Consider the following 21,923-nt stretch of genomic DNA (forward strand, 5'->3'; position numbering starts at 1 on the left):
GTCCTCAGCCCACGACTGGCTGCTGGGGGAATGCGAAGCCCGGCTCCTTGTCTCAGAGCGGGACAACCAGGAGGTGTGACGTACACCCCGGGGTTCCCAGGAGGATCAGGCTGAAGCTGGGACTTGGCCTGAAAGTGTCCCCTCGCACGGCCACCCCCTTCCCCTTCCTGCTCCTCTACTCCTGGTGCCCCTCCATCCAGGGGCCAGACCTTAAAGAGCCACCCGCAAGAGAATCCTGGTCCCAAAGGAGCCTTCTGGGGGACCCGTGCTGAGAGAGGTTGTGGGCATGGCCCGCTGGGGCTCTGCCCGACCCAGGGCTGAGAGATGCAACCTCCCAGCTCTGGGTCCCTGCAGGGGAAGCGTTGGCAAGCACAGGGCCAGTCCTCCAAAGGCCCAGGTGCAGGGAGCCCAGGCCAAGCAGCCTGCGGAAGAAGCCACCCCGGGAACACGACTGCAGGCCACGGCCCTTCCCACCTCCTCCTCCTCCTCCTCCTCCTGCTCCTCCACCCCCCCCCCCGACCTCCCACCCCCACCCCCGACATGGCGCAGGGCTCAGAGACACCTCAGACACTTGCTACCCAAAGTGCAAAGGGCATCAGTTGCTCCTCCAAACCCCCCCCCCGCCCAGCAGACCGCGTTGTCCAGCCAGCCCCCGGGCCTCCCTGGGGTGCCCAGCACAAAAGTGCAGACAACCACCGGACCCTCAATCTCAGTTTTCGGATGTTTTTGGCACTCTAAGGACCCGCAGGCCAGCTGGGCCTTCTGGCAGGACAGAGAGCCCCGGAATCCGACGTGGAGAGCTGGGTGTACGTCCCCACGAGGAGGCGGTCCCCACCTCCGCGGCTCTCCCCTTGCGGGGGGGAAAAGCAGCCACGGGGCCTCAGAGAAGACACCAGGCTGGGCGCCCGCCCCACAGTGGGGGCACGTCCCCCGCAGGCCACTTAGCGACGGCCGCCGGCCGGCGGACGGTTGGGTGGCGCGAGACGCTGCGGCCGCCCTGCTACCGGGTTCCTGGGAGGGCGTCCTGGAACCAGCGTCCACACCAAGCCCTTGGAAGGCCCAGGCGACGGAGGAGCCCCGTCAGGCAGGGGCCGAGGACGGTGACGGCCCGGGCGGGGAGGAGCGTGTCAGGCAGGGGCAGAGGACGGTGACAGGTGACAGGCCGGGCGGGAAGGAGTCAGTCAGGCAGGGGCCGAGGAGGAGACGGGGCTGGGTAAGGGTTAGGGTTAGAGTCAGGGCACAAGTCACAATCGCAAAGACCTGGAAGCGACCCGAGTGCCCATCGACCCACGAGTGCGTAAATGAAATGTGGCGCGTGGACACCACGGAGTGCTATTCAGCTAGGAGGAGCAGCGGTGAGAGGGCACCTCTCGTGGTTCTCCTGGCCAGAGCTGGAACCCGTTCCAGTAAGCCAGGTAGCCCAAGAATGGACACACGAGCACCACGTGCTCGCGCTCACCAGCAAATGGGTACGAACCGACGGACACCCAAGTGGACACAGAGGAATCACCTTCATCGGGTGGGTGTCGGGCGGGTGGGGGGAGGGGATGGGCATACACCTCCATTAGGAATGGGGTGGGTGCGCACCGACTGGGGGATGGGCGCACTTGAGGCTCTGACCCGAGGGGGGAGGCTGGGAGAGGGCAACGTACCCGACCTTAACATTGGTACCCCCACAATACGCTGGAACAACATCAGAGGTTAATGAATAAGAACACAGGGGGGAGGGGGGCACGGGCAACACATGTCACCTTAATACTTGGACTCCCATCATCTGCTTGAAAAGAGAGAGAAAAGAAAATGCAATCATAGAGATAAGAGACACTTTTTAAACATAATGAATCCGAAGAGAAAAGTAAAAGGAGGCCTGTGGGGCAGGTCTGGGTGTGACTCCGGATCCCCCAACATCAGGTGCCACCACCAAAGATTCCTACGTGTAGCCCATAGAACCCCAAAAGCAACGGGACGAGTTCTGGTCACATACTCCCTCAAAATGACATCCTGGCCTTCTTCTGGAACTCCCTCCCCTCTCAGACTCTCAAGGTTTCCTCCAGCGTGTCGGTTCCCACAGAGCAGACCTTTGGTCTGAGACCTGACAGTCCAGAAGCCACGCATGCTGCCGCGTGACGGCGGTGTCGCGGCTTGGGACAAGAGGAGGCCCCACGGTGCGGGCTGGGGCGCCAGGCACCGCGGCGGGCGCTGAGGGTGGGGGTGACCCCCGCCCCGGGCCGCCGCCTCGCTCCCAGAGAGGGGACAGAACAAGAGGCAAAACAAAACAAAAAAAAAAAAAAAAAAGAAGCCTACGGCACCCGGTATTCCCAGGCGGTCTCCCATCCAAGTACTAACCAGGCCCGACCCTGCTTAGCTTCCGAGACCAGACGAGATCGGGCGCGTTCAGGGTGGTGTGGCCCTAGACGGCGGAGGGCGCCCCTGCCCCGCTCAAGAAGCCGAGCCTCTCTGCGCTTCCCCGCCGCCTCCTCCCGCCCCAGGCCCCGCGCCGGCGCTGACCCGCACCGGGCGGGCCTGTTGAGTTCACCGGCCGGGTCCGGCGGGCTCCGAGGGACGGGGGTGACAGGCGGGGCGGGGCGGGGCGGGCAGGGAGCGGCGGGCCGGGGTGGGGGGCTGTCTCTCTATACACACACACACACACACACACACACTCACACTCACACTCACTCACTCACACTCACACAAGATGCGCCTCCACGGCTGGACTCGCCAAGGTGGAGACCTTCCAGCCCCCTTCCTCTCCTCGCCTGGCCCACCCCCAGCTCGTGGCCGCCCCCGCCGCCGCCGCCGCCGCCGATTGCGCACGCGCGGGTCGCCCGCCCTTTGACCCCAGGCAGGGGCCGCCCTCCCCGACAACCCCTTTCAGCTGCGCCCCCCACCCTGTGGGTGGGCTGCCGCCTATTCCCCCGGGCCCGGGCTGGGGCACAGCGCATGGGGGAGGGGAGCGAGTGTATGGGGCGTCTCTCTCTCTCTCTAGGGATGTGTCCCATGGGTGGGGTGGCGTGGTTAGTGGGGCGCTGAAGAAATCAGTCCCCTCCATCTCCTACCTCTGGAAAACGCCCAAGCCCTTGGAGAACTGCCGGCAACGCGACCGTGGGGGCCGGGACCCTCCTCTGTGTCCTCCTGTGGCCCAGTCCAAGGGGCCTGGGCCTGGCCGGGGCTGCATTGGACCCCGACCACCCTGGCGTGTGGACTCGCTAAAAATCGGCGATTAGATATTGGATTCCAGCTTCATTGAGGTCATTTCACTAATGAGTGCACCGGAAAGAGTTTCCTAATCCATCTGTGAGGGTGGCAACTGAAAGAGAATTTTAAAGCTGACAGAATAGGCGAGGAAAGGCATAGGAGATTTCCACACCCAGTAAGGAAGCCTTTCCCGAAATGGAAGAAAGAAACGAGCAAACAGAGACACCGGTAGCCCGCCAGGATCAGAGTCTGCCCCCGAGAGAAAGTACCCTGACCAGGTTCACCCGTGGGTGGGTGGCGAGCTAGCGGCATTCAGAAGAGCGAGGCCCGCAGTCTGTGCAGAAGACACCTGCACTCGGGTGTGTGTGGCGGCACGATTCACAAGCAGCTCCAGATGTTAAGCCAAGGAGAAGCCAGGGAGTTCCCAACGCCCCAGGTGTCCTCAGCCCACGACTGGCTGCTGGGGGAATGCGAAGCCCGGCTCCTTGTCTCAGAGCGGGACAACCAGGAGGTGTGACGTACACCCCGGGGTTCCCAGGAGGATCAGGCTGAAGCTGGGACTTGGCCTGAAAGTGTCCCCTCGCACGGCCACCCCCTTCCCCTTCCTGCTCCTCTACTCCTGGTGCCCCTCCATCCAGGGGCCAGACCTTAAAGAGCCACCCGCAAGAGAATCCTGGTCCCAAAGGAGCCTTCTGGGGGACCCGTGCTGAGAGAGGTTGTGGGCATGGCCCGCTGGGGCTCTGCCCGACCCAGGGCTGAGAGATGCAACCTCCCAGCTCTGGGTCCCTGCAGGGGAAGCGTTGGCAAGCACAGGGCCAGTCCTCCAAAGGCCCAGGTGCAGGGAGCCCAGGCCAAGCAGCCTGCGGAAGAAGCCACCCCGGGAACACGACTGCAGGCCACGGCCCTTCCCACCTCCTCCTCCTCCTCCTCCTCCTGCTCCTCCACCCCCCCCCGACCTCCCACCCCCACCCCCGACATGGCGCAGGGCTCAGAGACACCTCAGACACTTGCTACCCAAAGTGCAAAGGGCATCAGTTGCTCCTCCAAACCCCCCCCCGCCCAGCAGACCGCGTTGTCCAGCCAGCCCCCGGGCCTCCCTGGGGTGCCCAGCACAAAAGTGCAGACAACCACCGGACCCTCAATCTCAGTTTTCGGATGTTTTTGGCACTCTAAGGACCCGCAGGCCAGCTGGGCCTTCTGGCAGGACAGAGAGCCCCGGAATCCGACGTGGAGAGCTGGGTGTACGTCCCCACGAGGAGGCGGTCCCCACCTCCGCGGCTCTCCCCTTGCGGGGGGGAAAAGCAGCCACGGGGCCTCAGAGAAGACACCAGGCTGGGCGCCCGCCCCACAGTGGGGGCACGTCCCCCGCAGGCCACTTAGCGACGGCCGCCGGCCGGCGGACGGTTGGGTGGCGCGAGACGCTGCGGCCGCCCTGCTACCGGGTTCCTGGGAGGGCGTCCTGGAACCAGCGTCCACACCAAGCCCTTGGAAGGCCCAGGCGACGGAGGAGCCCCGTCAGGCAGGGGCCGAGGACGGTGACGGCCCGGGCGGGGAGGAGCGTGTCAGGCAGGGGCAGAGGACGGTGACAGGTGACAGGCCGGGCGGGAAGGAGTCAGTCAGGCAGGGGCCAAGGAGGAGACGGGGCTGGGTAAGGGTTAGGGTTAGAGTCAGGGCACAAGTCACAATCGCAAAGACCTGGAAGCGACCCGAGTGCCCATCGACCCACGAGTGCGTAAATGAAATGTGGCGCGTGGACACCACGGAGTGCTATTCAGCTAGGAGGAGCAGCGGTGAGAGGGCACCTCTCGTGGTTCTCCTGGCCAGAGCTGGAACCCGTTCCAGTAAGCCAGGTAGCCCAAGAATGGACACACGAGCACCACGTGCTCGCGCTCACCAGCAAATGGGTACGAACCGACGGACACCCAAGTGGACACAGAGGAATCACCTTCATCGGGTGGGTGTCGGGCGGGTGGGGGGAGGGGATGGGCATACACCTCCATTAGGAATGGGGTGGGTGCGCACCGACTGGGGGATGGGCGCACTTGAGGCTCTGACCCGAGGGGGGAGGCTGGGAGAGGGCAACGTACCCGACCTTAACATTGGTACCCCCACAATACGCTGGAACAACATCAGAGGTTAATGAATAAGAACACAGGGGGGAGGGGGGCACGGGCAACACATGTCACCTTAATACTTGGACTCCCATCATCTGCTTGAAAAGAGAGAGAAAAGAAAATGCAATCATAGAGATAAGAGACACTTTTTAAACATAATGAATCCGAAGAGAAAAGTAAAAGGAGGCCTGTGGGGCAGGTCTGGGTGTGACTCCGGATCCCCCAACATCAGGTGCCACCACCAAAGATTCCTACGTGTAGCCCATAGAACCCCAAAAGCAACGGGACGAGTTCTGGTCACATACTCCCTCAAAATGACATCCTGGCCTTCTTCTGGAACTCCCTCCCCTCTCAGACTCTCAAGGTTTCCTCCAGCGTGTCGGTTCCCACAGAGCAGACCTTTGGTCTGAGACCTGACAGTCCAGAAGCCACGCATGCTGCCGCGTGACGGCGGTGTCGCGGCTTGGGACAAGAGGAGGCCCCACGGTGCGGGCTGGGGCGCCAGGCACCGCGGCGGGCGCTGAGGGTGGGGGTGACCCCCGCCCCGGGCCGCCGCCTCGCTCCCAGAGAGGGGACAGAACAAGAGGCAAAACAAAAAAAAAAAAAAAAAAAAAAGAAGCCTACGGCACCCGGTATTCCCAGGCGGTCTCCCATCCAAGTACTAACCAGGCCCGACCCTGCTTAGCTTCCGAGACCAGACGAGATCGGGCGCGTTCAGGGTGGTGTGGCCCTAGACGGTGGAGGGCGCCCCTGCCCCGCTCAAGAAGCCGAGCCTCTCTGCGCTTCCCCGCCGCCTCCTCCCGCCCCAGGCCCCGCGCCGGCGCTGACCCCCACCGGGCGGGCCTGTTGAGTTCACCGGCCGGGTCCGGCGGGCTCCGAGGGACGGGGGTGACAGGCGGGGCGGGGCGGGGCGGGCAGGGAGCGGCGGGCCGGGGTGGGGGGCTGTCTCTCTATACACACACACACACACACACACACACACTCACACTCACACTCACTCACTCACACTCACACAAGATGCGCCTCCACGGCTGGACTCGCCAAGGTGTAGACCTTCCAGCCCCCTTCCTCTCCTCGCCTGGCCCACCCCCAGCTCGTGGCCGCCCCCGCCGCCGCCGCCGCCGCCGCCGCCGCCGCTGATTGCGCACGCGCGGGTCGCCCGCCCTTTGACCCCAGGCAGGGGCCGCCCTCCCCGACAACCCCTTTCAGCTGCGCCCCCCACCCTGTGGGTGGGCTGCCGCCTATTCCCCCGGGCCCGGGCTGGGGCACAGCGCATGGGGGAGGGGAGCGAGTGTATGGGGCGTCTCTCTCTCTCTCTAGGGATGTGTCCCATGGGTGGGGTGGCGTGGTTAGTGGGGCGCTGAAGAAATCAGTCCCCTCCATCTCCTACCTCTGGAAAACGCCCAAGCCCTTGGAGAACTGCCGGCAACGCGACCGTGGGGGCCGGGACCCTCCTCTGTGTCCTCCTGTGGCCCAGTCCAAGGGGCCTGGGCCTGGCCGGGGCTGCATTGGACCCCGACCACCCTGGCGTGTGGACTCGCTAAAAATCGGCGATTAGATATTGGATTCCAGCTTCATTGAGGTCATTTCACTAATGAGTGCACCGGAAAGAGTTTCCTAATCCATCTGTGAGGGTGGCAACTGAAAGAGAATTTTAAAGCTGACAGAATAGGCGAGGAAAGGCATAGGAGATTTCCACACCCAGTAAGGAAGCCTTTCCCGAAATGGAAGAAAGAAACGAGCAAACAGAGACACCGGTAGCCCGCCAGGATCAGAGTCTGCCCCCGAGAGAAAGTACCCTGACCAGGTTCACCCGTGGGTGGGTGGCGAGCTAGCGGCATTCAGAAGAGCGAGGCCCGCAGTCTGTGCAGAAGACACCTGCACTCGGGTGTGTGTGGCGGCACGATTCACAAGCAGCTCCAGATGTTAAGCCAAGGAGAAGCCAGGGAGTTCCCAACGCCCCAGGTGTCCTCAGCCCACGACTGGCTGCTGGGGGAATGCGAAGCCCGGCTCCTTGTCTCAGAGCGGGACAACCAGGAGGTGTGACGTACACCCCGGGGTTCCCAGGAGGATCAGGCTGAAGCTGGGACTTGTCCTGAAAGTGTCCCCTCGCACGGCCACCCCCTTCCCCTTCCTGCTCCTCTACTCCTGGTGCCCCTCCATCCAGGGGCCAGACCTTAAAGAGCCACCCACAAGAGAATCCTGGTCCCAAAGGAGCCTTCTGGGGGACCCGTGCTGAGAGAGGTTGTGGGCATGGCCCGCTGGGGCTCTGCCCGACCCAGGGCTGAGAGATGCAACCTCCCAGCTCTGGGTCCCTGCAGGGGAAGCGTTGGCAAGCACAGGGCCAGTCCTCCAAAGGCCCAGGTGCAGGGAGCCCAGGCCAAGCAGCCTGCGGAAGAAGCCACCCCGGGAACACGACTGCAGGCCACGGCCCTTCCCACCTCCTCCTCCTCCTCCTCCTCCTGCTCCTCCACCACCCCCCGACCTCCCACCCCCACCCCCGACATGGCGCAGGGCTCAGAGACACCTCAGACACTTGCTACCCAAAGTGCAAAGGGCATCAGTTGCTCCTCCAAACCCCCCCCCCGCCCAGCAGACCGCGTTGTCCAGCCAGCCCCCGGGCCTCCCTGGGGTGCCCAGCACAAAAGTGCAGACAACCACCGGACCCTCAATCTCAGTTTTCGGATGTTTTTGCCACTCTAAGGACCCGCAGGCCAGCTGGGCCTTCTGGCAGGACAGAGAGCCCCGGAATCCGACGTGGAGAGCTGGGTGTACGTCCCCACGAGGAGGCGGTCCCCACCTCCGCGGCTCTCCCCTTGCGGGGGGGAAAAGCAGCCACGGGGCCTCAGAGAAGACACCAGGCTGGGCGCCCGCCCCACAGTGGGGGCACGTCCCCCGCAGGCCACTTAGCGACGGCCGCCGGCCGGCGGACGGTTGGGTGGCGCGAGACGCTGCGGCCGCCCTGCTACCGGGTTCCTGGGAGGGCGTCCTGGAACCAGCGTCCACACCAAGCCCTTGGAAGGCCCAGGCGACGGAGGAGCCCCGTCAGGCAGGGGCCGAGGACGGTGACGGCCCGGGCGGGGAGGAGCGTGTCAGGCAGGGGCAGAGGACGGTGACAGGTGACAGGCCGGGCGGGAAGGAGTCAGTCAGGCAGGGGCCGAGGAGGAGACGGGGCTGGGTAAGGGTTAGGGTTAGAGTCAGGGCACAAGTCACAATCGCAAAGACCTGGAAGCGACCCGAGTGCCCATCGACCCACGAGTGCGTAAATGAAATGTGGCGCGTGGACACCACGGAGTGCTATTCAGCTAGGAGGAGCAGCGGTGAGAGGGCACCTCTCGTGGTTCTCCTGGCCAGAGCTGGAACCCGTTCCAGTAAGCCAGGTAGCCCAAGAATGGACACACGAGCACCACGTGCTCGCGCTCACCAGCAAATGGGTACGAACCGACGGACACCCAAGTGGACACAGAGGAATCACCTTCATCGGGTGGGTGTCGGGCGGGTGGGGGGAGGGGATGGGCATACACCTCCATTAGGAATGGGGTGGGTGCGCACCGACTGGGGGATGGGCGCACTTGAGGCTCTGACCCGAGGGGGGAGGCTGGGAGAGGGCAACGTACCCGACCTTAACATTGGTACCCCCACAATACGCTGGAACAACATCAGAGGTTAATGAATAAGAACACAGGGGGGAGGGGGGCACGGGCAACACATGTCACCTTAATACTTGGACTCCCATCATCTGCTTGAAAAGAGAGAGAAAAGAAAATGCAATCATAGAGATAAGAGACACTTTTTAAACATAATGAATCCGAAGAGAAAAGTAAAAGGAGGCCTGTGGGGCAGGTCTGGGTGTGACTCCGGATCCCCCAACATCAGGTGCCACCACCAAAGATTCCTACGTGTAGCCCATAGAACCCCAAAAGCAACGGGACGAGTTCTGGTCACATACTCCCTCAAAATGACATCCTGGCCTTCTTCTGGAACTCCCTCCCCTCTCAGACTCTCAAGGTTTCCTCCAGCGTGTCGGTTCCCACAGAGCAGACCTTTGGTCTGAGACCTGACAGTCCAGAAGCCACGCATGCTGCCGCGTGACGGCGGTGTCGCGGCTTGGGACAAGAGGAGGCCCCACGGTGCGGGCTGGGGCGCCAGGCACCGCGGCGGGCGCTGAGGGTGGGGGTGACCCCCGCCCCGGGCCGCCGCCTCGCTCCCAGAGAGGGGACAGAACAAGAGGCAAAACAAAAAAAAAAAAAAAAAAAAAAGAAGCCTACGGCACCCGGTATTCCCAGGCGGTCTCCCATCCAAGTACTAACCAGGCCCGACCCTGCTTAGCTTCCGAGACCAGACGAGATCAGGCGCGTTCAGGGTGGTGTGGCCCTAGACGGCGGAGGGCGCCCCTGCCCCGCTCAAGAAGCCGAGCCTCTCTGCGCTTCCCCGCCGCCTCCTCCCGCCCCAGGCCCCGCGCCGGCGCTGACCCGCACCGGGCGGGCCTGTTGAGTTCACCGGCCGGGTCCGGCGGGCTCCGAGGGACGGGGGTGACAGGCGGGGCGGGCAGGGAGCGGCGGGCCGGGGTGGGGGGCTGTCTCTCTATACACACACACACACACACACACACACTCACACTCACACTCACTCACTCACACTCACACAAGATGCGCCTCCACGGCTGGACTCGCCAAGGTGGAGACCTTCCAGCCCCCTTCCTCTCCTCGCCTGGCCCACCCCCAGCTCGTGGCCGCCGCCGCCGCCGCCGCCGCCGCCGCCGCCGATTGCGCACGCGCGGGTCGCCCGCCCTTTGACCCCAGGCAGGGGCCGCCCTCCCCGACAACCCCTTTCAGCTGCGCCCCCCACCCTGTGGGTGGGCTGCCGCCTATTCCCCCGGGCCCGGGCTGGGGCACAGCGCATGGGGGAGGGGAGCGAGTGTATGGGGCGTCTCTCTCTCTCTCTAGGGATGTGTCCCATGGGTGGGGTGGCGTGGTTAGTGGGGCGCTGAAGAAATCAGTCCCCTCCATCTCCTACCTCTGGAAAACGCCCAAGCCCTTGGAGAACTGCCGGCAACGCGACCGTGGGGGCCGGGACCCTCCTCTGTGTCCTCCTGTGGCCCAGTCCAAGGGGCCTGGGCCTGGCCGGGGCTGCATTGGACCCCGACCACCCTGGCGTGTGGACTCGCTAAAAATCGGCGATTAGATATTGGATTCCAGCTTCATTGAGGTCATTTCACTAATGAGTGCACCGGAAAGAGTTTCCTAATCCATCTGTGAGGGTGGCAACTGAAAGAGAATTTTAAAGCTGACAGAATAGGCGAGGAAAGGCATAGGAGATTTCCACACCCAGTAAGGAAGCCTTTCCCGAAATGGAAGAAAGAAACGAGCAAACAGAGACACCGGTAGCCCGCCAGGATCAGAGTCTGCCCCCGAGAGAAAGTACCCTGACCAGGTTCACCCGTGGGTGGGTGGCGAGCTAGCGGCATTCAGAAGAGCGAGGCCCGCAGTCTGTGCAGAAGACACCTGCACTCGGGTGTGTGTGGCGGCACGATTCACAAGCAGCTCCAGATGTTAAGCCAAGGAGAAGCCAGGGAGTTCCCAACGCCCCAGGTGTCCTCAGCCCACGACTGGCTGCTGGGGGAATGCGAAGCCCGGCTCCTTGTCTCAGAGCGGGACAACCAGGAGGTGTGACGTACACCCCGGGGTTCCCAGGAGGATCAGGCTGAAGCTGGGACTTGGCCTGAAAGTGTCCCCTCGCACGGCCACCCCCTTCCCCTTCCTGCTCCTCTACTCCTGGTGCCCCTCCATCCAGGGGCCAGACCTTAAAGAGCCACCCGCAAGAGAATCCTGGTCCCAAAGGAGCCTTCTGGGGGACCCGTGCTGAGAGAGGTTGTGGGCATGGCCCGCTGGGGCTCTGCCCGACCCAGGGCTGAGAGATGCAACCTCCCAGCTCTGGGTCCCTGCAGGGGAAGCGTTGGCAAGCACAGGGCCAGTCCTCCAAAGGCCCAGGTGCAGGGAGCCCAGGCCAAGCAGCCTGTGGAAGAAGCCACCCCGGGAACACGACTGCAGGCCACGGCCCTTCCCACCTCCTCCTCCTCCTCCTCCTCCTGCTCCTCCACCCCCCCCCCGACCTCCCACCCCCACCCCCGACATGGCGCAGGGCTCAGAGACACCTCAGACACTTGCTACCCAAAGTGCAAAGGGCATCAGTTGCTCCTCCAAACCCCCCCCCCGCCCAGCAGACCGCGTTGTCCAGCCAGCCCCCGGGCCTCCCTGGGGTGCCCAGCACAAAAGTGCAGACAACCACCGGACCCTCAATCTCAGTTTTCGGATGTTTTTGCCACTCTAAGGACCCGCAGGCCAGCTGGGCCTTCTGGCAGGACAGAGAGCCCCGGAATCCGACGTGGAGAGCTGGGTGTACGTCCCCACGAGGAGGCGGTCCCCACCTCCGCGGCTCTCCCCTTGCGGGGGGGAAAAGCAGCCACGGGGCCTCAGAGAAGACACCAGGCTGGGCGCCCGCCCCACAGTGGGGGCACGTCCCCCGCAGGCCACTTAGCGACGGCCGCCGGCCGGCGGACGGTTGGGTGGCGCGAGACGCTGCGGCCGCCCTGCTACCGGGTTCCTGGGAGGGCGTCCTGGAACCAGCGTCCACACCAAGCCCTTGGAAGGCCCAGGCGACGGAGGAGCCCCGTCAGGCAGGGGCCGAGGACGGTGACGGCCCGGGCGGGGAGGAGCGTGTCAGGCAGGGGCAGAGGACGGTGACAGGTGACAGGCCGGGCGGGAAGGAGTCAGTCAGGCAGGGGCCGAGGAGGAGACGGGGCTGGGTAAGGGTTAGGGTTAGAGTCAGGGCACAAGTCACAATCGCAAAGACCTGGAAGCGACCCGAGTGCCCATCGACCCACGAGTGCGTAAATGAAATGTGGCGCGTGGACACCACGGAGTGCTATTCAGCTAGGAGGAGCAGCGGTGAGAGGGCACCTCTCGTGGTTCTCCTGGCCAGAGCTGGAACCCGTTCCAGTAAGCCAGGTAGCCCAAGAATGGACACACGAGCACCACGTGCTCGCGCTCACCAGCAAATGGGTACGAACCGACGGACACCCAAGTGGACACAGAGGAATCACCTTCATCGGGTGGGTGTCGGGCGGGTGGGGGGAGGGGATGGGCATACACCTCCATTAGGAATGGGGTGGGTGCGCACCGACTGGGGGATGGGCGCACTTGAGGCTCTGACCCGAGGGGGGAGGCTGGGAGAGGGCAACGTACCCGACCTTAACATTGGTACCCCCACAATACGCTGGAACAACATCAGAGGTTAATGAATAAGAACACAGGGGGGAGGGGGGCACGGGCAACACATGTCACCTTAATACTTGGACTCCCATCATCTGCTTGAAAAGAGAGAGAAAAGAAAATGCAATCATAGAGATAAGAGACACTTTTTAAACATAATGAATCCGAAGAGAAAAGTAAAAGGAGGCCTGTGGGACAGGTCTGGGTGTGACTCCGGATCCCCCAACATCAGGTGCCACCACCAAAGATTCCTACGTGTAGCCCATAGAACCCCAAAAGCAACGGGACGAGTTCTGGTCACATACTCCCTCAAAATGACATCCTGGCCTTCTTCTGGAACTCCCTCCCCTCTCAGACTCTCAAGGTTTCCTCCAGCGTGTCGGTTCCCACAGAGCAGATCTTTGGTCTGAGACCTGACAGTCCAGAAGCCACGCATGCTGCCGCGTGACGGCGGTGTCGCGGCTTGGGACAAGAGGAGGCCCCACGGTGCGGGCTGGGGCGCCAGGCACCGCGGCGGGCGCTGAGGGTGGGGGTGACCCCCGCCCCGGGCCGCCGCCTCGCTCCCAGAGAGGGGACAGAACAAGAGGCAAAACAAAACAAAAAAAAAAAAAAAAAAGAAGCCTACGGCACCCGGTATTCCCAGGCGGTCTCCCATCCAAGTACTAACCAGGCCCGACCCTGCTTAGCTTCCGAGACCAGACGAGATCGGGCGCGTTCAGGGTGGTGTGGCCCTAGACGGCGGAGGGCGCCCCTGCCCCGCTCAAGAAGCCGAGCCTCTCTGCGCTTCCCCGCCGCCTCCTCCCGCCCCAGGCCCCGCGCCGGCGCTGACCCGCACCGGGCGGGCCTGTTGAGTTCACCGGCCGGGTCCGGCGGGCTCCGAGGGACGGGGGTGACAGGCGGGGCGGGGCGGGGCGGGCAGGGAGCGGCGGGCCGGGGTGGGGGGCTGTCTCTCTATACACACACACACACACACACACACTCACACTCACACTCACTCACTCACACTCACACAAGATGCGCCTCCACGGCTGGACTCGCCAAGGTGGAGACCTTCCAGCCCCCTTCCTCTCCTCGCCTGGCCCACCCCCAGCTCGTGGCCGCCCCCGCCGCCGCCGCCGCCGCCGCCGATTGCGCACGCGCGGGTCGCCCGCCCTTTGACCCCAGGCAGGGGCCGCCCTCCCCGACAACCCCTTTCAGCTGCGCCCCCCACCCTGTGGGTGGGCTGCCGCCTATTCCCCCGGGCCCGGGCTGGGGCACAGCGCATGGGGGAGGGGAGCGAGTGTATGGGGCGTCTCTCTCTCTCTCTAGGGATGTGTCCCATGGGTGGGGTGGCGTGGTTAGTGGGGCGCTGAAGAAATCAGTCCCCTCCATCTCCTACCTCTGGAAAACGCCCAAGCCCTTGGAGAACTGCCGGCAACGCGACCGTGGGGGCCGGGACCCTCCTCTGTGTCCTCCTGTGGCCCAGTCCAAGGGGCCTGGGCCTGGCCGGGGCTGCATTGGACCCCGACCACCCTGGCGTGTGGACTCGCTAAAAATCGGCGATTAGATATTGGATTCCAGCTTCATTGAGGTCATTTCACTAATGAGTGCACCGGAAAGAGTTTCCTAATCCATCTGTGAGGGTGGCAACTGAAAGAGAATTTTAAAGCTGACAGAATAGGCGAGGAAAGGCATAGGAGATTTCCACACCCAGTAAGGAAGCCTTTCCCGAAATGGAAGAAAGAAACGAGCAAACAGAGACACCGGTAGCCCGCCAGGATCAGAGTCTGCCCCCGAGAGAAAGTACCCTGACCAGGTTCACCCGTGGGTGGGTGGCGAGCTAGCGGCATTCAGAAGAGCGAGGCCCGCAGTCTGTGCAGAAGACACCTGCACTCGGGTGTGTGTGGCGGCACGATTCACAAGCAGCTCCAGATGTTAAGCCAAGGAGAAGCCAGGGAGTTCCCAACGCCCCAGGTGTCCTCAGCCCACGACTGGCTGCTGGGGGAATGCGAAGCCCGGCTCCTTGTCTCAGAGCGGGACAACCAGGAGGTGTGACGTACACCCCGGGGTTCCCAGGAGGATCAGGCTGAAGCTGGGACTTGGCCTGAAAGTGTCCCCTCGCACGGCCACCCCCTTCCCCTTCCTGCTCCTCTACTCCTGGTGCCCCTCCATCCAGGGGCCAGACCTTAAAGAGCCACCCGCAAGAGAATCCTGGTCCCAAAGGAGCCTTCTGGGGGACCCGTGCTGAGAGAGGTTGTGGGCATGGCCCGCTGGGGCTCTGCCCGACCCAGGGCTGAGAGATGCAACCTCCCAGCTCTGGGTCCCTGCAGGGGAAGCGTTGGCAAGCACAGGGCCAGTCCTCCAAAGGCCCAGGTGCAGGGAGCCCAGGCCAAGCAGCCTGCGGAAGAAGCCACCCCGGGAACACGACTGCAGGCCACGGCCCTTCCCACCTCCTCCTCCTCCTCCTCCTCCTGCTCCTCCACCCCCCCCCCCGACCTCCCACCCCCACCCCCGACATGGCGCAGGGCTCAGAGACACCTCAGACACTTGCTACCCAAAGTGCAAAGGGCATCAGTTGCTCCTCCAAACCCCCCCCCCGCCCAGCAGACCGCGTTGTCCAGCCAGCCCCCGGGCCTCCCTGGGGTGCCCAGCACAAAAGTGCAGACAACCACCGGACCCTCAATCTCAGTTTTCGGATGTTTTTGCCACTCTAAGGACCCGCAGGCCAGCTGGGCCTTCTGGCAGGACAGAGAGCCCCGGAATCCGACGTGGAGAGCTGGGTGTACGTCCCCACGAGGAGGCGGTCCCCACCTCCGCGGCTCTCCCCTTGCGGGGGGGAAAAGCAGCCACGGGGCCTCAGAGAAGACACCAGGCTGGGCGCCCGCCCCACAGTGGGGGCACGTCCCCCGCAGGCCACTTAGCGACGGCCGCCGGCCGGCGGACGGTTGGGTGGCGCGAGACGCTGCGGCCGCCCTGCTACCGGGTTCCTGGGAGGGCGTCCTGGAACCAGCGTCCACACCAAGCCCTTGGAAGGCCCAGGCGACGGAGGAGCCCCGTCAGGCAGGGGCCGAGGACGGTGACGGCCCGGGCGGGGAGGAGCGTGTCAGGCAGGGGCAGAGGACGGTGACAGGTGACAGGCCGGGCGGGAAGGAGTCAGTCAGGCAGGGGCCGAGGAGGAGACGGGGCTGGGTAAGGGTTAGGGTTAGAGTCAGGGCACAAGTCACAATCGCAAAGACCTGGAAGCGACCCGAGTGCCCATCGACCCACGAGTGCGTAAATGAAATGTGGCGCGTGGACACCACGGAGTGCTATTCAGCTAGGAGGAGCAGCGGTGAGAGGGCACCTCTCGTGGTTCTCCTGGCCAGAGCTGGAACCCGTTCCAGTAAGCCAGGTAGCCCAAGAATGGACACACGAGCACCACGTGCTCGCGCTCACCAGCAAATGGGTACGAACCGACGGACACCCAAGTGGACACAGAGGAATCACCTTCATCGGGTGGGTGTCGGGCGGGTGGGGGGAGGGGATGGGCATACACCTCCATTAGGAATGGGGTGGGTGCGCACCGACTGGGGGATGGGCGCACTTGAGGCTCTGACCCGAGGGGGGAGGCTGGGAGAGGGCAACGTACCCGACCTTAACATTGGTACCCCCACAATACGCTGGAACAACATCAGAGGTTAATGAATAAGAACACAGGGGGGAGGGGGGCACGGGCAACACATGTCACCTTAATACTTGGACTCCCATCATCTGCTTGAAAAGAGAGAGAAAAGAAAATGCAATCATAGAGATAAGAGACACTTTTTAAACATAATGAATCCGAAGAGAAAAGTAAAAGGAGGCCTGTGGGGCAGGTCTGGGTGTGACTCCGGATCCCCCAACATCAGGTGCCACCACCAAAGATTCCTACGTGTAGCCCATAGAACCCCAAAAGCAACGGGACGAGTTCTGGTCACATACTCCCTCAAAATGACATCCTGGCCTTCTTCTGGAACTCCCTCCCCTCTCAGACTCTCAAGGTTTCCTCCAGCGTGTCGGTTCCCACAGAGCAGACCTTTGGTCTGAGACCTGACAGTCCAGAAGCCACGCATGCTGCCGCGTGACGGCGGTGTCGCGGCTTGGGACAAGAGGAGGCCCCACGGTGCGGGCTGGGGCGCCAGGCACCGCGGCGGGCGCTGAGGGTGGGGGTGACCCCCGCCCCGGGCCGCCGCCTCGCTCCCAGAGAGGGGACAGAACAAGAGGCAAAACAAAAAAAAAAAAAAAAAAAAAAGAAGCCTACGGCACCCGGTATTCCCAGGCGGTCTCCCATCCAAGTACTAACCAGGCCCGACCCTGCTTAGCTTCCGAGACCAGACGAGATCAGGCGCGTTCAGGGTGGTGTGGCCCTAGACGGCGGAGGGCGCCCCTGCCCCGCTCAAGAAGCCGAGCCTCTCTGCGCTTCCCCGCCGCCTCCTCCCGCCCCAGGCCCCGCGCCGGCGCTGACCCGCACCGGGCGGGCCTGTTGAGTTCACCGGCCGGGTCCGGCGGGCTCCGAGGGACGGGGGTGACAGGCGGGGCGGGCAGGGAGCGGCGGGCCGGGGTGGGGGGCTGTCTCTCTATACACACACACACACACACACACACACTCACACTCACACTCACTCACTCACACTCACACAAGATGCGCCTCCACGGCTGGACTCGCCAAGGTGGAGACCTTCCAGCCCCCTTCCTCTCCTCGCCTGGCCCACCCCCAGCTCGTGGCCGCCGCCGCCGCCGCCGCCGCCGCCGCCGCCGATTGCGCACGCGCGGGTCGCCCGCCCTTTGACCCCAGGCAGGGGCCGCCCTCCCCGACAACCCCTTTCAGCTGCGCCCCCCACCCTGTGGGTGGGCTGCCGCCTATTCCCCCGGGCCCGGGCTGGGGCACAGCGCATGGGGGAGGGGAGCGAGTGTATGGGGCGTCTCTCTCTCTCTCTAGGGATGTGTCCCATGGGTGGGGTGGCGTGGTTAGTGGGGCGCTGAAGAAATCAGTCCCCTCCATCTCCTACCTCTGGAAAACGCCCAAGCCCTTGGAGAACTGCCGGCAACGCGACCGTGGGGGCCGGGACCCTCCTCTGTGTCCTCCTGTGGCCCAGTCCAAGGGGCCTGGGCCTGGCCGGGGCTGCATTGGACCCCGACCACCCTGGCGTGTGGACTCGCTAAAAATCGGCGATTAGATATTGGATTCCAGCTTCATTGAGGTCATTTCACTAATGAGTGCACCGGAAAGAGTTTCCTAATCCATCTGTGAGGGTGGCAACTGAAAGAGAATTTTAAAGCTGACAGAATAGGCGAGGAAAGGCATAGGAGATTTCCACACCCAGTAAGGAAGCCTTTCCCGAAATGGAAGAAAGAAACGAGCAAACAGAGACACCGGTAGCCCGCCAGGATCAGAGTCTGCCCCCGAGAGAAAGTACCCTGACCAGGTTCACCCGTGGGTGGGTGGCGAGCTAGCGGCATTCAGAAGAGCGAGGCCCGCAGTCTGTGCAGAAGACACCTGCACTCGGGTGTGTGTGGCGGCACGAATCACAAGCAGCTCCAGATGTTAAGCCAAGGAGAAGCCAGGGAGTTCCCAACGCCCCAGGTGTCCTCAGCCCACGACTGGCTGCTGGGGGAATGCGAAGCCCGGCTCCTTGTCTCAGAGCGGGACAACCAGGAGGTGTGACGTACACCCCGGGGTTCCCAGGAGGATCAGGCTGAAGCTGGGACTTGGCCTGAAAGTGTCCCCTCGCACGGCCACCCCCTTCCCCTTCCTGCTCCTCTACTCCTGGTGCCCCTCCATCCAGGGGCCAGACCTTAAAGAGCCACCCGCAAGAGAATCCTGGTCCCAAAGGAGCCTTCTGGGGGACCCGTGCTGAGAGAGGTTGTGGGCATGGCCCGCTGGGGCTCTGCCCGACCCAGGGCTGAGAGATGCAACCTCCCAGCTCTGGGTCCCTGCAGGGGAAGCGTTGGCAAGCACAGGGCCAGTCCTCCAAAGGCCCAGGTGCAGGGAGCCCAGGCCAAGCAGCCTGTGGAAGAAGCCACCCCGGGAACACGACTGCAGGCCACGGCCCTTCCCACCTCCTCCTCCTCCTCCTCCTCCTGCTCCTCCACCCCCCCCCCGACCTCCCACCCCCACCCCCGACATGGCGCAGGGCTCAGAGACACCTCAGACACTTGCTACCCAAAGTGCAAAGGGCATCAGTTGCTCCTCCAAACCCCCCCCCCGCCCAGCAGACCGCGTTGTCCAGCCAGCCCCCGGGCCTCCCTGGGGTGCCCAGCACAAAAGTGCAGACAACCACCGGACCCTCAATCTCAGTTTTCGGATGTTTTTGCCACTCTAAGGACCCGCAGGCCAGCTGGGCCTTCTGGCAGGACAGAGAGCCCCGGAATCCGACGTGGAGAGCTGGGTGTACGTCCCCACGAGGAGGCGGTCCCCACCTCCGCGGCTCTCCCCTTGCGGGGGGGAAAAGCAGCCACGGGGCCTCAGAGAAGACACCAGGCTGGGCGCCCGCCCCACAGTGGGGGCACGTCCCCCGCAGGCCACTTAGCGACGGCCGCCGGCCGGCGGACGGTTGGGTGGCGCGAGACGCTGCGGCCGCCCTGCTACCGGGTTCCTGGGAGGGCGTCCTGGAACCAGCGTCCACACCAAGCCCTTGGAAGGCCCAGGCGACGGAGGAGCCCCGTCAGGCAGGGGCCGAGGACGGTGACGGCCCGGGCGGGGAGGAGCGTGTCAGGCAGGGGCAGAGGACGGTGACAGGTGACAGGCCGGGCGGGAAGGAGTCAGTCAGGCAGGGGCCGAGGAGGAGACGGGGCTGGGTAAGGGTTAGGGTTAGAGTCAGGGCACAAGTCACAATCGCAAAGACCTGGAAGCGACCCGAGTGCCCATCGACCCACGAGTGCGTAAATGAAATGTGGCGCGTGGACACCACGGAGTGCTATTCAGCTAGGAGGAGCAGCGGTGAGAGGGCACCTCTCGTGGTTCTCCTGGCCAGAGCTGGAACCCGTTCCAGTAAGCCAGGTAGCCCAAGAATGGACACACGAGCACCACGTGCTCGCGCTCACCAGCAAATGGGTACGAACCGACGGACACCCAAGTGGACACAGAGGAATCACCTTCATCGGGTGGGTGTCGGGCGGGTGGGGGGAGGGGATGGGCATACACCTCCATTAGGAATGGGGTGGGTGCGCACCGACTGGGGGATGGGCGCACTTGAGGCTCTGACCCGAGGGGGGAGGCTGGGAGAGGGCAACGTACCCGACCTTAACATTGGTACCCCCACAATACGCTGGAACAACATCAGAGGTTAATGAATAAGAACACAGGGGGGAGGGGGGCACGGGCAACACATGTCACCTTAATACTTGGACTCCCATCATCTGCTTGAAAAGAGAGAGAAAAGAAAATGCAATCATAGAGATAAGAGACACTTTTTAAACATAATGAATCCGAAGAGAAAAGTAAAAGGAGGCCTGTGGGACAGGTCTGGGTGTGACTCCGGATCCCCCAACATCAGGTGCCACCACCAAAGATTCCTACGTGTAGCCCATAGAACCCCAAAAGCAACGGGACGAGTTCTGGTCACATACTCCCTCAAAATGACATCCTGGCCTTCTTCTGGAACTCCCTCCCCTCTCAGACTCTCAAGGTTTCCTCCAGCGTGTCGGTTCCCACAGAGCAGATCTTTGGTCTGAGACCTGACAGTCCAGAAGCCACGCATGCTGCCGCGTGACGGCGGTGTCGCGGCTTGGGACAAGAGGAGGCCCCACGGTGCGGGCTGGGGCGCCAGGCACCGCGGCGGGCGCTGAGGGTGGGGGTGACCCCCGCCCCGGGCCGCCGCCTCGCTCCCAGAGAGGGGACAGAACAAGAGGCAAAACAAAACAAAAAAAAAAAAAAAAAAGAAGCCTACGGCACCCGGTATTCCCAGGCGGTCTCCCATCCAAGTACTAACCAGGCCCGACCCTGCTTAGCTTCCGAGACCAGACGAGATCGGGCGCGTTCAGGGTGGTGTGGCCCTAGACGGCGGAGGGCGCCCCTGCCCCGCTCAAGAAGCCGAGCCTCTCTGCGCTTCCCCGCCGCCTCCTCCCGCCCCAGGCCCCGCGCCGGCGCTGACCCGCACCGGGCGGGCCTGTTGAGTTCACCGGCCGGGTCCGGCGGGCTCCGAGGGACGGGGGTGACAGGCGGGGCGGGGCGGGGCGGGCAGGGAGCGGCGGGCCGGGGGGGCTGTCTCTCTATACACACACACACACACACACACACACACTCACACTCACACTCACTCACTCACACTCACACAAGATGCGCCTCCACGGCTGGACTCGCCAAGGTGGAGACCTTCCAGCCCCCTTCCTCTCCTCGCCTGGCCCACCCCCAGCTCGTGGCCGCCCCCGCCGCCGCCGCCGCCGCCGCCGATTGCGCACGCGCGGGTCGCCCGCCCTTTGACCCCAGGCAGGGGCCGCCCTCCCCGACAACCCCTTTCAGCTGCGCCCCCCACCCTGTGGGTGGGCTGCCGCCTATTCCCCCGGGCCCGGGCTGGGGCACAGCGCATGGGGGAGGGGAGCGAGTGTATGGGGCGTCTCTCTCTCTCTCTAGGGATGTGTCCCATGGGTGGGGTGGCGTGGTTAGTGGGGCGCTGAAGAAATCAGTCCCCTCCATCTCCTACCTCTGGAAAACGCCCAAGCCCTTGGAGAACTGCCGGCAACGCGACCGTGGGGGCCGGGACCCTCCTCTGTGTCCTCCTGTGGCCCAGTCCAAGGGGCCTGGGCCTGGCCGGGGCTGCATTGGACCCCGACCACCCTGGCGTGTGGACTCGCTAAAAATCGGCGATTAGATATTGGATTCCAGCTTCATTGAGGTCATTTCACTAATGAGTGCACCGGAAAGAGTTTCCTAATCCATCTGTGAGGGTGGCAACTGAAAGAGAATTTTAAAGCTGACAGAATAGGCGAGGAAAGGCATAGGAGATTTCCACACCCAGTAAGGAAGCCTTTCCCGAAATGGAAGAAAGAAACGAGCAAACAGAGACACCGGTAGCCCGCCAGGATCAGAGTCTGCCCCCGAGAGAAAGTACCCTGACCAGGTTCACCCGTGGGTGGGTGGCGAGCTAGCGGCATTCAGAAGAGCGAGGCCCGCAGTCTGTGCAGAAGACACCTGCACTCGGGTGTGTGTGGCGGCACGATTCACAAGCAGCTCCAGATGTTAAGCCAAGGAGAAGCCAGGGAGTTCCCAACGCCCCAGGTGTCCTCAGCCCACGACTGGCTGCTGGGGGAATGCGAAGCCCGGCTCCTTGTCTCAGAGCGGGACAACCAGGAGGTGTGACGTACACCCCGGGGTTCCCAGGAGGATCAGGCTGAAGCTGGGACTTGG

At 63.7% G+C, this 21,923-nt stretch overlaps 6 non-coding genes across 6 annotated transcripts; all 6 read right to left on the reverse strand.

Moving 5' to 3' along the window:
• Positions 1 to 2,297: 2,297 nt before the first annotated feature.
• On the reverse strand, positions 2,298 to 2,416 carry LOC142869194 (5S ribosomal RNA). The gene has a single exon (XR_012917950.1). It is a non-coding gene; the product is annotated as a 5S ribosomal RNA (ribosomal RNA).
• A 3,510-nt stretch (positions 2,417 to 5,926) lies between these two features.
• On the reverse strand, positions 5,927 to 6,045 carry LOC142869173 (5S ribosomal RNA). The gene has a single exon (XR_012917929.1). It is a non-coding gene; the product is annotated as a 5S ribosomal RNA (ribosomal RNA).
• Positions 6,046 to 9,570: 3,525 nt separating this feature from the next.
• Positions 9,571 to 9,689, reverse strand: LOC142869190 (5S ribosomal RNA). Its single transcript, XR_012917946.1, has one exon. It is a non-coding gene; the product is annotated as a 5S ribosomal RNA (ribosomal RNA).
• A 3,509-nt stretch (positions 9,690 to 13,198) lies between these two features.
• LOC142869174 (5S ribosomal RNA) lies at positions 13,199 to 13,317 on the reverse strand. Its single transcript, XR_012917930.1, has one exon. It is a non-coding gene; the product is annotated as a 5S ribosomal RNA (ribosomal RNA).
• A 3,514-nt stretch (positions 13,318 to 16,831) lies between these two features.
• Positions 16,832 to 16,950, reverse strand: LOC142869191 (5S ribosomal RNA). Its single transcript, XR_012917947.1, has one exon. It is a non-coding gene; the product is annotated as a 5S ribosomal RNA (ribosomal RNA).
• A 3,509-nt stretch (positions 16,951 to 20,459) lies between these two features.
• LOC142869175 (5S ribosomal RNA) lies at positions 20,460 to 20,578 on the reverse strand. The gene has a single exon (XR_012917931.1). It is a non-coding gene; the product is annotated as a 5S ribosomal RNA (ribosomal RNA).
• Positions 20,579 to 21,923: the final 1,345 nt, after the last annotated feature.

The sequence above is a fragment of the Microcebus murinus genome, unplaced genomic scaffold (assembly GCF_040939455.1).
Source record: "Microcebus murinus isolate Inina unplaced genomic scaffold, M.murinus_Inina_mat1.0 scaf061_hap2_Mmur4.0, whole genome shotgun sequence".
NCBI classification, from domain to species: Eukaryota; Metazoa; Chordata; class Mammalia; order Primates; family Cheirogaleidae; genus Microcebus; species Microcebus murinus.